The sequence below is a fragment of the Camellia sinensis genome, chromosome 12 (genome assembly GCF_055761805.1).
Source record: "Camellia sinensis isolate YWXY chromosome 12, ASM5576180v1, whole genome shotgun sequence".
NCBI lineage: Eukaryota > Viridiplantae > Streptophyta > Magnoliopsida > Ericales > Theaceae > Camellia > Camellia sinensis.
Window position 1 is genome coordinate 149,703,191 of NC_138972.1, and position 10,795 is coordinate 149,713,985.

Below are 10,795 nucleotides of genomic sequence, written 5' to 3' on the forward strand. Positions count from 1 at the left end.
GCTCCATTGGACAATCACCCCGGTGGTCACATGTATATGGTCTAAGTTAACAATATCTCAATAATAATTAATACAAATGTATCAATAATATATAATGTGATATGTATTGATTTATTTATGATAATGCCTCTCCTACACTCTTATCTTCTATACTTTTCTATATTTCATTTTTTAGGCTCAAGTATAAATTCATATTGATAATTTAGAACCATTCATCTCGTAATCTTAACAATTTAAAGGAGTTATGAAAAAAATTAGAACTCGTGGTGTCTTTATCACATCATTGAGGGAGAATTTAGGAGAGAATTAGGGGATGTAATGTAGCATTGCTATTTTATTTTATCATGTATGTTTAAAAAAAAAAAAAGTAAATGATCTATTTTTAAAAATATATTTGTCATATATATTTTTTAAAAAATAATTGTGATAAAATAAAAAGATTATAATTATTAAGTGAAACTAATTTTTTTAATTAATTATGGTGATTTTTGCTACGTGAGTTGAATGTCAAATGAGCAGTATTAGAAATACAATTTTTTTTTTTTTTTTTTGGATGTACCGAAAAAGAAATACAATTTTTTTTTTACCAAACCCTCGTGTTAGACCTATTGGTAGTAGATTTGGAATGTCTACCAACAAATTTTTTATGCCAAATTGATGTGAAAAAAACTATGGGCAATAATGCATTAATTATGGTGATTATTGGAAAATTTTTATTTTCACACACTAATTTACCTTAGTTTATACACTTAATGAAATTTTATTTCAATGATAATTATACCCTAAGTAAAATGACCATAATGGATATCAAAATCATAGCCAACCCATCTCATCTCTTCTTTCCTCTCTCTATTTCTACCACTAACAACAAATTCTCCACTTCTCTTATGCTTTGCTCTCATTCTTCTCCTCTGTTACCAACGTCCTTCATCTCCTTCATTTCTGACACCTCTTTCTCTCTCTCTCTCGACATCTTTTTGTGGTGAGTTTATCCCTCTCCGACAGCATCCTCCTACTTTATCTCTCTAAAAACTATTAATTAACATGAGAGGTTTTGCTTCAAAGCTTCCAAAGCTGCGCAAAAAAATATCTCATTGAAAGATATCAATTTAAATTATGAACCAAATTACAAACAAATTTACATGATTTCAAGACAAACCCACATCAAATCTGTTGGACAATCTTCACTGTATTTAATTAAATTAAATTCTGTTGTGTACTAAACAACAACCAGAATATAAAGAAATAAAGAAAATGAGAGAATTTGTTTGATTACAAAAATCAAACTCGATATAATAAATAAATAAATAAAACCACAGATTTTATTTTGTTACAAAAACAAAAATAAAATCTAATTAAATAAACAAATAAAACCAGAATAAAATTAAACAACTTACTTGGTTAATTTATTTGAATAACTTTTCTGATCAAGTCCAGTGTTTAACACTGTGTCCTTAAGACAGATTCGTCCTCTCCACGGTGCTTTCAGAATTTGGACGTCTATCTCCCAAGATAAAATGATCTTACCACAAACAATAGCAGTACTACAAATTGTTTGCCTTACGAACACACTAAGTGTTTATACTCTTTCTTTCAGAAATAAAATGTAGCAAGATGAAGAATATAATTAGCAGAGGTGAAATACGAAATTTCTGAATGCATAACATCAAATGAGGGTGGTCCTATTTATAGATGTGAAGGTGGCTCTTGGTTTTGAATTGAACAGGTATGATACCTGTTGGTTTTGAACTTAAACAGATTTGAATCTGTTTATAATTCAAACAGATAGCAAAAAACGGGAAGGGCCCTGTTTGGGTGTGCGTTAATACCAAACTAGTTTATTTTGGGAAGGGCCCTGTTTGGATGTACAGAAAAAATCGGACCAGATTATTTCCGGTTAATTTGAATTCTGAATTTTATTTTACCAAAAAATTAAAAATCAATTCAAATGTTTTTGGCCCAAAAAGATTAGTATTGGGCCGAACAAACCCAACCCAACCACACACCACGCACCCGCGCCCAAGCCCAAGCCCAAGCCCAAGCCCAAGCCCAGGCTCAGCCCAGCCTGCCCGGACGGACGGGGGCGCGCGCGCGCGTGTGGTGATTTTTGGGTCCAATGGGTCTAGCCCATTTTGTCCATAACCTCTCCCTCTAAAACACTTGGGTACCCCTTGGGGCACACCCCAAGTATCTAACCCAAGCCTTATAAACCCTTTCAAAACTTCCCACCAAATCAATGTGGGATAAGCCATTTTACAACCTTAAGGAATTTCCACCAAAACTCTATTTCCATGGAGCACACTTTGGCTTCAATTTTCCATTCACTCGGTAATAGTTTTGAGCAACCAAATATACCACGTGAATCACAACGCGGCATAGAACACGTTACCACTTTGACCCGAGTAAATCGACGCTCGGGGCCCACCTAAAAAATAGACCAAACTTGAGAAAAAATTCTGGTTTTACCCATAATTTTTCTACCATTTTCAACAATCCCCCATATGAATGGAATTTGATGACAACGAAAATGCAACAATATGCAGACTTTTACGAAAGAGTATAAGTCAAAAATATCTTGCATCAGGATAGGTAGTTTTCGGCCTTGAACCTTCCATAGTGATAACCTATCGGACTTACTGGCTAACCAATGGACGCGATGCCTTGAATTGTTCAGCCGTTTGTGTAAGCCAAGACAATAGATTTCACATAAAATATCTTCTGACATATCGTGGTTCTCACTGTTGTGTTCATTTTGGCCTTGAACGCACCTGGTTTTCATGAGTATTTCTAGAGAATGTAGCCTTTTTCATTCTCATAGAACCGGCCCAAGTTCAACACTCATATAGGTGATTCTTATTGTGAGTATCTCCTTATACTCGTCTTGATTTTATGCCTTTAATCAAGATATAAGTAATCATTAAAAGCAAAGCTTATCCTTATACCCCTGTAGACAACATATGCTGCAGATATCACTATTACCATAGGAATGGGTAGGAATTTTAATCCCTTGGTGATTTCTGACGAGCCATACATAACTTAGTTGTCCCTTTGAACTTAGTTCTTGGGATCTCCAGTCATATAAGTAGGGTTACCATTATGACGACTCTTATGTAATAGGCTTTAATCCCATCCCCTTTGATGAACTATACACTAGCTCTTTTGTCAAACCTTTTGTTAACGGATCCGCAATATTCTCTTTAGATTTTATATAATCTATTGAGATTATTCCGTTTGACAACAATTGCCTTACGGTATTATGTCGACGACGAATATGTCGTGACTTACCGTTATACATGTGATTCTGTGCCCTGCCTATTGTAGATTGACTATCACAATGAATGCAAATAGCTGGCACAGGTTTCGGCCACATTGGAATGTCTTCTAAGAAGTGACGAAACCATTCTGCTTCTTCACCTGCTTTGTCTAAAGCAATGAACTCCGATTCCATTGTGGATCGTGCTATGCAAGTTTGTTTCATGGACTTCCAAGAAACAGCAGCGCCTCCTAGAGTAAAGACATATCCACTAGTGGATTTTGAATCTTTAGTATCTGATATCCAATTGGCATCACAATAACCTTCGAGTACTGCTAGATATCGAGTAAAGTTCAAACCATGATCACGAGTAAATCTTAGATATCTAAGAACCCGAATGATCGATTTCCAATGGTCTTCTCCAGAGTTACTAGTGTACCTACTTAATTTACTGATAGCATAAGCTATATCAGGACAAGTACAATTCATTAAGTACATTAGGCTTCCAATGATTTGAGAGTATTTTAACTGAGACACTGCATCACCTTTATTTTTCAATAAATAAAAACTGATGTCTACAGGTGTTCTAGCTAAATTCAAATCATCATTGATAAATTTATCAAGAATTTTCTCAATATAATGAGATTGAGATAATGCATATCTGTCAGATGTTTTAGTAATCTTCATTCCTAATATAACATTTGCGACCCCCATATCTTTCATATCAAATCTTTTGTTAAGCATTTGCTTAGTTGATTTGATCATGTTTTGACTGTTTCCAATGATAAGCATGTCATCCACATAAAGACAAACTATGACATATTCTTGGTCAGTGTTTTTAACATAGACTCATTTGTCACATTCGTTTATCTTAAACCCATCAGTAAGCATTGCATGATCAAATTTTTCATGCCATTGCTTAGGTGCTTGTTTTAATCCATAAAGGGATTTTACAAGTCGACAAACTTTCTTTTCTTGCCCTGATACTACAAACCCTTCGGGTTGTTCCATATAGATCTCTTCATTTAGATCACCGTTTAAAAAAGCTGTCTCAACATCCATTTGATGTATTTCTAAATTAAACAACGCTGCTATAGCAATAAGCATGAGAATGGATGTTATTCTTGTCACAGGAGAATATGTGTCAAAATAATCCAGACCTTCCTTTTGTCTGTAACCTTTAACTACAAGTCTTGCTTTATACTTGTCAATTGAACCATCTGCTTTCATTTTTCTCTTGAATATCCATTTATATCCAAGAGGTTTAGAACCTGGTGGAAGATCCACCAATTCTCAAGTATGATTTTGCATAATGGATTCAATTTCATTATTAACAGCCTCTTTCCACAAAGGTGCTTCAGGACCTGTCATTGCTGCCTTAAAGCTTTGAGGTTTATTTTCTAACAAGTATGTTAGAAAATCTGGACCAAAGGATTTTGATGTTCTTACTCTCTTACTTCGTCTTGGTTCATCATCAGTTAAATCCTGTTGGTCGAGACCATTACTAGTCTCTTGTGTTTGATTGTCATTAGTCTCTTGACTTTGTGTACAATCATAAGTTCTTTTCTGTGAACTTAATTCCTGTCCTTTCTTGTAAGGAAAGACATGTTCAAAAAACACAGCATTCCTTGACTCTATAATAGTGTTCACATTTATATCAGGTATTTCTGATTTATAAGTCAGAAACCGATATGCACTACTATTTTGAGCATAACCAATAAACACACAGTCTACTGTTTTTGGTCCAATCTTAGTCTTTTTAGAAACAGAAACTTCAACTTTTGCCAAACACCCCCACACTTTTAAGTATTTGTAGGAAGGTGGTCGACCTTTCCACAATTCATAAGGAATGCTTTTGGTTTTCTTGTGGGGTATTCTATTAAGAACATAATTAGCAGACAAGATTGCTTCCCCCCACAAGTTCTGTGGTAAGCCTGAACTTAGTAACATGACATTCATCATTTCTTTTAGGGTTCTATTCTTCCTTTCAGCAATTCCATTTTGCTGTGCAGAATAAGGGACTGTAGTTTGGTGAATAATGCCATGTTGTGCACAAAATTCATTTAATGGTGCATCATATTCACCACCCCCTATCACTTCTAACCATTTTAATGGTTTTACCAAGTTGATTTTTAAATTCTGTTTTGTAGAGTTTAAACATTTCTAAGGCTTCATCTTTACTTTTAAGTAAATAAGCATAACAATATCTAGTGCAATCATCGATAAATGTTATGAAATACTTTTTGCCTCCTCTAGTTTGAAAAAATTTTAGATCACATACATCGGTATGAATTAATTATAGAGGTTCGGTTTTTCTTTCAACCGATTTAAATGGAGCCTTAGTTAGTTTCGCTTCTACACAAATTTCACATTTATGATTAGGATTAATTTCAAATTTTGGTATATAATCTAAACTAATTAATCTACGCAAAACATCAAAATTCACATGTCCTAATCTACCATGCCATAAATTTGACTGAAGAATATAAACAAAAGATGTGTTATTCTTATTCATAGCAATTTTTGGTACAACTGTCATTACATTCAACTTAAAGAGACCATCACTCATGTATCCCTTACCAACATACATACCACTCTTTGTTAATACAAATTTATCAGACTCAAAGACAAGCCTAAAACCATTTTTACTTAACAAAGAACCAGAAACTAAATTCTTCCGGATGTCAGGTACATACAGTACGTTGTTAAGGGTCAGTTCTTTCCCTGATGTCATCTTCAAGATCACTTTCCCTTGTCCAGCCACAGTAGAAGTAGAAGAATTTCCCATAAAAAGTTGTTCACCATTTGCAGCCTCATTGTAGGAAGTGAACATCTTCTTGTCCGCACATATGTGACGAGTTGCTCCAGTGTCAACACACCACTCTTTGGGATTTCCAACCAAGTTAGCCTCAAACACCACAGCAGAAAGGTTGATGTCATTCACTCCGTCAGAGATGTAATCCAATTCTGTTACATTGGCCTGATTGGTGGTCTTCTTACTTGTACTTCCATGATCCTTCTTAGGGCAGCGGCAGTCAGAAGCTCGATGTCCAGTTTTGCCACAGTTATAGCATTTTCCTTTGAACTTTTTGCTACTATCGCCTTGTTTAGGACCATCTCCAGTAAACTTTCTCTTTTTGTTATGTGGTTTACGAACTTGTTCAACCACATTAGCCTTTGACTCAATGGGATTTTTTCCATTCCTCTTTTCATCCTTTCGGTTATCTTCCTCAATTCTTAATCTTACAATCAATTCATTCATAGTCATCTCTTTGCGTTTATGTTTTAAATAATTTTTGAAATCTTTCCAAGCCGGTGGTAACTTTTCCACTAAAGCAGCGACTTGGAATGACTCGCTAAAAGGCATACCTTCTGAATGAATATCATGCAAAATTATTTAAAAACTTTGAACTTGAGATATTATCGTTTGGGAGTCTACCATAACAAAATCCAGAAATTTACCGATGACAAATTTCTTTGTGCCGGCATCCTCTGTCTTGTATTTCTTCTCCAAAGAATCCCACAATTCTTTTGCTGACTTCAAAGGACTGTATACATTATACAACATGTTGTCAAGGCCATTGAGGATGTAGTTTCTGCACAGGAAATCTGAAAGTTTCCAAGCATCTACAGCGGCAACAACTTGCCGATCACTTTCACCCTCTTTAAGTGTTGGAGCCTCTTCATGGAGAAACCGAACCAAATTAAGAGTTGTAAGATAGAACAGCATCTTCTGCTGCCATCTCTTAAACTCGGTACCGTTAAATTTTTCCGATTTTTCTCCATGATTGATTGGTACATGAACATGGTTCTGGATAGGGACCGATGTAGGTGTAACAATAGGAGTACCACTGCCAGTTGCAGTTTCAGTTGTAGTAGCCATAATCTCTGATTACAAAAATCAGGAAAAAATTAAAACACAAATTAGTTTTCTAGTTACTAAAATCAGAAAATAAATTATAACAACAAAATAATTTTATTTTCTTTGTTACTGAAACTAGAAAAATAAAATATCACAATAATTTTCTGTAATATCAAATAATATTCTGCAATTATTAATGACACCAGTATATTACTACTAGTTGTCAAAGAAAAGAGACAGTATATTACTACTATCTGTCAAATAGCATAAATCACTATTTGTTTTTCCAACCAGAATATTATTTTGAAAACACAGAAAATTAAATACAATGAAGATGCCAAAAAAGGAATCTGTATTAAGATTGTTGGACAATCTTCACTGTATTTAATTAAATTAAATTCTGTTGTGTACTAAACAACAACCAGAATATAAAGAAATAAAGAAAATGAGAGAATTTGTTTGATTACAAAAATCAAACTCGAAATAATAAATAAATAAATAAAACCACAGATTTTATTTTGTTACAAAAACAAAAATAAAATCTGATTAAATAAACAAATAAAACCAGAATAAAATTAAACAACTTACTTGGTTAATTTATTTGAATAACTTTTCTGATCAAGTCCAGTGTTTAACACTGTGTCCTTAAGACAGATTCGTCCTCTCCACGGTGCTTTCAGAATTTGGACGTCTATCTCCCAGGATAAAATGATCTTACCACAAACAATAGCAGCACTATAAATTGTTTGCCTTACGAACACACTAAGTGTTTACACTCTTTCTTTCAGAAATAAAAATGCAGCAAGATGAAGAATATAATTAGCAGAGGTGAAATACGAAATTTCTGAATGCATAACATCAAATGAGGGTGGTCTTATTTATAGATGTGAAGGTGGCTCTTGGTTTTGAATTGAACAGCTATGATGCCTGTTGGTTTTGAACTTAAACAGATTTGAATTTGTTTATAATTCAAACAGATAGCAAAAAACGGAAGGGCCCTGTTTGGGTGTGCGTTAATACCAAACTAGTTTATTTCGGGAAGGGCCCTGTTTGGATGTACAGAAAAAATCGGACCAGATTATTTTCGGTTAATTTGAATTCTGAATTTTATTTTACCAAAAAATTAAAAATCAATTCAAATGTTTTTGGCCCAAAAAGATTAGTATTGGGCCGAACAAGCCCAACCCAACCATACACCCGTGCCCAAGCCCAGCCCGCCCGGATGGGCGGCGGCGGTGCGCGTGTGGTGATTTTTGGGTCTAATGGGTCTAACTCATTTTGCCCATAACCTCTCCCTCTAAAACACTTGGGTACCCCTTGGGGCACACCCCAAGTATCTAACCCAAGCCTTATAAACCCTTTCAAAACTTCCCACCAAATCAATGTGGGACAAGCCATTTTACAACCTTAAGGAATTTCCACCAAAACTCCATTTCCATGGAGCACACTTTGGCTTCAATTTCCTATTCACTCGGTAATGGTTTTGAGCAACCAAATATACCACGTGAATCACAACGCGGCATAGAATGCGTTACCACTTTGACCCGAGTAAATCGACGCTCGGGGCCCACCTAAAAAATAGACCAAACTTGAGAAAAAATTCTGATTTTACCCAAAATTTTTCTACCATTTCCAACAATCCAATAGAGAAAAAGTGTAAGAAACACATTTCAAACAACATCCATGCGACAAAACAAACATTTCTCAACAATCCAAGTGAAAAAAAAAAGGTCCCAAGCAAAGAATACCAAAAAGACACAGATAAAGAAGTCCGAAGGGTGCCAGCGGTGGGGTGGTTGGAATCCGCTGAATCTTGTGGTTCTTCTCTCAGGAGGCTGTGTGGGTGTGTGTTTGGTTGGAAAGTGTGTATACAATTTGAGTTAAAGGTTATAATTGGAATATGCAGTGTTTATAATGAGACAAATAATATCTAATCAAATTCATAAGTGTGTATATTGAGAAATGATATATACTGAGGTAAGTAGGTGTGTAAAAATAAAATTTCCTTAATTATTGCTATGTGAACCAAATGTCAAATTGATGTGAGAAAGCAACTATGCCAATTATGCATATGGTTTGTGATCCTTGGGGAATATCCTACTTCCTAGGATGAGATGATACTTATATTTGAATTATGAATTTAGATAAAATTTTAAAATTAAAAAAATGTATTTCTTTCACATTTTATTTATTTTTTTATTTATTCAAATCTCTACTTAAATTTATAATCTAAATATGCTTTACTTAAATGAATATGTATCAAGCCTTGATGATAAGGTACTTAAATAAGAGAAATAGAGAGACGTAAAGAAAATTTATCTTTTATTCGAATATTTTGGTGCAATTAAAAATTAGAATATGATTCTATTTGGTACTCAATGTGAAACAAGACTTTCACACTAGCAGAAGTCCTATTTCCCTATGCTTAGGCGAATCTCACATCCATGAAGAAACATTATTTTAGAATAAACTGACTCACAAAATTTAAAATTATATCATATTTGTAGAGGATTCATAATCAAACCCAAAACTCGAATTACATTAACACAAGATACAAAATAAATTTGTTTTCATACGTTACATACTTTTAGTGTGGCTGAATAATACATAAATTCTAATTGTGTAAAATTTCAAGTTTCATATTTAGAAAGGCAAAAAATTAAAATATATAAAAAAATTATTCAATTTTCTGAAAATTGAGTTTTTTTTTTTCAAATTTTTTTATTTTTAGGGAGTATTTTTAAAATTTTTAGTATTTGTTTTTATTTTTTGGATGCACCTATATTTAAAAAGTAAAAGACTAGTAAAAAATAGTTTAAAAAATCGATAAATACACAGAAATATAAAAATGTACTAAATTTTTGTATTTGTTTATATATTTGATAATTAGTGAATTTTTTAAAGAATTTTCACAAATATTATACTTTTTAAATATATTTATGTAAGGTGTATTTAAATATTTTAAAAATTATTGAAAATATTAAAAAAATTTAGTAAAAATTAAAAAAATACGAAAAACAAAAAGAATAATGCTAAGGAACCAAATGTTTTACTAAAATTTTTATCAAATGTCTCACATGAGTGTTGTGAATTGCACATCTATATGAAATATCTAATAAAAATATTGATAACATATTTAGAGTTCTTACCATTTCTCAAACAAAAAATTTTAATTTTTTAAAAAGTAAATCTTGAAAATTAAAACCAAACATTATTTTTTCGGAAATGAGCCGTAGCTCGACAGGGGAGGCTCGAATTGGCTCGAAAGAGGGAGAGGAGAAAGAGAAGGGAAAGGAGGGAGAGGAAGAACGGAGGGAGGAGATCGTCGCGCAACACCACCGCTGTCGTCTCGCCGCCGATCGTCGCAGCTTCAGACCGTCGCCGCCGTTGTCGCAGCACCTTTGCTCCTCGCCGATCGTCGCACGTGGAAGCTCCGCCACCGCCTCGCCCTACCTCCTCCTCCAGCAGATTTTTATGGTCCCCTCCCCTCCTCCTCCTCCCTTCTTTTCTCCCTTCTTCTCCTTCTCTTCTTCTCCCTCCTTCTTCATCTCCTTCTTCGTTCTGCAACAAAGAGACGGAAAAAAGAAAAAAAAAAAAAAAAGAGCCGGATTTCGAGCCACGGGTTTCGAGCTACATAGCACTACCGTTATTTTTTTTAGGGCCAAACTTGTAAAGACTGG